The 4,364-nt window shown below is 37.7% G+C and overlaps 1 long non-coding RNA gene across 1 annotated transcript; it reads left to right on the top strand.

Annotated features, from left to right (window-relative positions):
- Positions 1-407: 407 nt before the first annotated feature.
- Positions 408-2,205, top strand: LOC141282875 (uncharacterized). The gene is made up of 2 exons (XR_012337734.1): positions 408-778; positions 1,960-2,205. It is a non-coding gene; the product is annotated as an uncharacterized lncRNA (long non-coding RNA).
- The last annotated feature ends 2,159 nt before the right edge of the window (positions 2,206-4,364 follow it).

Below are 4,364 nucleotides of genomic sequence, written 5' to 3'. Positions count from 1 at the left end.
GCTGGTTGTTATTTTTTTTGTTGGTTAACTGAGCAAGCTGCTTCACTTTTGGTTTAATTGTGCAAAAAAAAAAAATGGTTTCATTTGTAGCAGAGTTGTATATGTTGTGTAAAAATCTGACAAATCAAGCTCAAATGTTTAGCATTAGACTGTGCCCCACTTTCCCCAGGTGAAAAAAAATTCTATTAAAAATATACTTTAAAAAAGTGTACTAAGTATATTTTCTATATTTTGTACTATTTTCGTCAAATCCAAGTATAGTTAAGTGTACTCAATTATGTATTAACTTCAACTTAACACCTATTTGATTACACTTCAAGTGTAAATAGTATACTAAAATGGAACAACTTTTTTTAAACTTCAAGTACACTAAAATACACTCCTGAAAATCAAGATTCATGAGTAATTAACAGACCTGCAAACTTGTCGCTTTTCGGCGACAATCGCCGTTTTCTTGGTCAATTGGGTCATTCACGTGAATCGCATAGAACCGGAGAGTTTTTTTTTAGGTGTGTGGGGGGGGGGGGGGGGGGTCGGAAGGCTGCCCTTTATCTGAATGCCATGCGGGCTAGAATTGCCAAACATTATTGGATAATTCTTATATTTGACATTTCTCTGGGCCAATCGGAATCTTAGCATGCTTTCCTCTGGGCCAATCGGAATCTTAGCACTTCCTTCAGAATCTTGAAGACAGCGCGGTCCTTTGGATGAGAGACACACCTGGCTACCGCGCGAGTCTGATGGACACTTTTAACGTGAAGGAACCATCTTATTTGAGGTAAGTCAACTTTTTTGGACCAAAAACGACAACTATTTGTTTGCTTGATTTAATTAGCGTTAGCTACCGCTTATATTGTATTTTTAGGAACGAGTCAACGCCGAGTAATGCACAAACGTAGACCTTGCATAAAGTTTGCCTATGCTTCGAGCAAAATGACTAATGTTAGCTAACTTAGCAGGACGATTGTTAGCTAGGCTTATCGTTACCCGGGTGTTCTGCCCGGAGTTCCGAGATATACGGCTACTAATCGAATTCTGAGCTAACGTTACCCTGAGTAACTTATGCTGCGTTTCCAGGCAGGCTTTTAAACCCGTGAGTTACGACTTCAAAACCACGACTCACGACCCTATGCGTTCCAGGCAGCCTGTAACTCGTGTTTTTACAACCTTCTACCGGTGAAAGTGCACTGGAACGGCAGTCAAACCCGTGACTTCCCACCCGTGAACTCGTACTAGATCGATGTACTCCCAGTTCAGAGTCGTGAGTCGTGAATTTGAACTCGTGAGTTACGGGTTACCGGTTGCCTGGAACGCAGCATTATTCATTATGGTGGCTGTGGTGCGCGCTTGCGCAGGCAGTAATTCGTGTTGTGGATAAATGTGACTGTTTACACAATAGCTGATGCGAGAGTAATGTTAAAGGAAAACCCACCCTTTTCAATATTTTCCTATGTTTTTACCTCAACTTAGACTAATTAATACATACCTATCTTTTTTCAATGCATGCACTTAATCTTTCTACATCGCGTTGTGAATGTTTTAGGATTTAGCCTAGCCCCATACATTCCTGGTGGCTGTATACCTGGTAAACAGTAATTTTTAACAACATAGGGCTGTTTAGATAAAACAATCTGGCGAGCGTGTTGTCCTAGGATAATACACCAACAGCCAATTTCTGTATAATAAAGGGCTACATTTTGCATCAAAGTCTGTCAATGAAATCTTTACATTGTATTGTTAGTTGAATTTACATTATGAACACTAGCACTTTGAGATTGTTTATTCAATGTAAGGAGCCCTACATATAAAATGCATTATTATTATAATTATTGAACAGAAATGTATTTTGATATTCACTGCATATCAGCCATACAGCATGGAGACACGTTGTTTTATCATATTAGTCCTATGTATGATAGTTTGCAAGGTTATATTTTAATGATTTTAATTTACTTTCAGGCAATGGTTCTGGGCACTTTGGTGGAGCACTCACTGCCATTCACAATGGCCCGTCATCGTCAACCTTGCGCAGATGCCGGCTGAGGACAAAGTGGCTCTGTCGCACGAAGCTTTCACGAACATCAGCAAAATATATTTTTTTCATTTCTGTCTGTCTCTTGTTGTTTTTTTATTTCAGTGTCATGCTTCACAACACCTCCAGGCGTTTCCGTGAGTTGTAAATAAAAACATTTGTAAAATATTAAATGTGTCATTCTCTTTAAGCTTCAAGGATGTTTTAACATTGTTTTTTGATTAAAGTATGCTGATTTTTGTTTTGTTTTGTCTGAAGTCACGCTCAGAATCATATTAAAATCACAAAAATATAGAGTTGGGGTAACCCTAACACCCCCCCCCCCCCCCGTGCGTGCGACACTGTCACCTTTTTTACTCTGAGGAGTTTGCAGGTCTGAATTAACCACACTTACAGTACAATTGCATTGTATTGCCATTTTAATGGAAATACACTTAAAAAGCCATTGCAGCACAAATTATAGTTGTGTTTAAGTACATTTTGTGCATACTGCTATCATACTTATAATTACTATAAACTATGTTAATTTAGTATGCCTCTGTAATATTTCAAGTGCTCTACAAATGCACTTCCTAACTATTTTAGTGCTTTTAAAGTGTCCCACTATGACAATAATAATGTTTTTTAAGTGAAGTTCAATTACAACCTAAACATCATAGACATACTTTCAGTGCAATATTATTATAGTGTATTTTTTATATTTTAAGTATATTTCATCTGTACTTTTATACCCATTTTGTTATACTTAAGCATGAATGTTGCTATTACACTACAAGTGTATTATACAACAATTCAGTTCAAATGCACACAAACAAATTACAAACTGCATTTCAAAAAAGGATCTTTATTATTGACACAAAAGTAACACACAAAAAACAGATATTGGCAAAATGGGGAACCTTAAACAGTCGACTTTCTTTGAAATGCCTGGAAGAGAACAATTGCGAACAACTTGTACTATATGCACATCTAGCTCTGATTTGAACTACTGTAGGCCTTGTAACTGTCATTGTTGCACTTCCTCTGTAGAAGGTCCCGGATCTCTTCCACCTCGATGTTGGGGAATCACTCCTTCACTGCATCTGTAAAACAGGAAAGAGACATTTCAATTCAATTTTATTTATATAGCGCTTTTCACAATTTGTAGTTGTTTCAAAGCAGCTTTACATTAAAAGAAGCAGGGGAAACATAGAAAAATCGACAGACAATATAAGTAGCAAAAGTTCCGGGTTCCGTCGGTGGTCAGGCATCGGCTGGGCATCACGTTGAAGGGCAGCAAGTAGATCAGTGGTGTGTTGACCTCCGCGGCAGCCGGAACTGGTCTGTTTGTCTCAATGTCCTCAGGTTTGAGGACGAGACAGGGAGAGAGAAACAAAATCCTATTAGCGTAGGGGCCATTCACATGTAATGCAAGTGTCACACAATGTTGTGTTTTAATATATGCTCGGTTCCAGACAGGCTAGCTATTGCGGCATTAGTAAATTACCAAGACGAGTTATGTGAATGCTTCGTTCCGTACAAGCTAACTTTCTGCGAGATAAGTATAATTTACTAGACAAATTATGTGAATGCTTTGTTAAAGAAAAAGTCTTAAAGAATAAATCCGGTATTAAACACTTTGAGTCTCATTTCTGGTTTGTTTTGGATGAACTACAGTGATGGTCACTGAAATTTTGACAATGCGTCGTGTCTTGACTTTTTGACTTGTTTAGAAGCTTCTCTTGACTGCTTCAGAATGGAAGTTAACCCTCTGGGGTCTAATGGGTTTTTAGGGCCCTGGGGAAGTTTTGACATGCACTGACATTTGTGCTTTTTTCAGTTGCTTGAAAACATATTAATGGCAAAAGTCTCATAACACTGTGTTCATCACAAACTGGGCTACAATATTATATAATCAACATGTATATACATGTTTGTATTTTTGAGAGAAAAATGTTTATGCGTGGTTTTTGAAAAAGCAAAATTTTTAAGTCACTGATATAACACCACAAAACTCATTCTAAACATGTTTTCCCAAGACTTTCCAAACTGGATCTAGTAGTCTAGAGTTTTTTCTTCAAAACGATGTGAAAATCATATGGCCTACTCAATCACATAAAGCAAGATATTGATTTACAATTTCTAAGACACTTTTGCTTGGGAAAGGCTGTATGCGTGGAGGCGGGAAAGCTCCTGAATAATCAGTGATTGACAGCTGAGAGACAAAAGAGTTGAATAATGAGCCACATAATAAGCCTTGTGGGGATGTTCAACAGGAATGCAACTTTCTCTGTAGTAAAACCATGATAAGGTTTACTTTTCAATATAATGTACACACACACACACACACACA

This window comes from Paramisgurnus dabryanus, chromosome 10 (assembly GCF_030506205.2).
Source record: "Paramisgurnus dabryanus chromosome 10, PD_genome_1.1, whole genome shotgun sequence".
NCBI lineage: Eukaryota > Metazoa > Chordata > Actinopteri > Cypriniformes > Cobitidae > Paramisgurnus > Paramisgurnus dabryanus.
The sequence above is the reverse complement of the archived record's forward strand: the minus strand, read 5'-3'. Positions and strand labels throughout refer to the sequence as shown.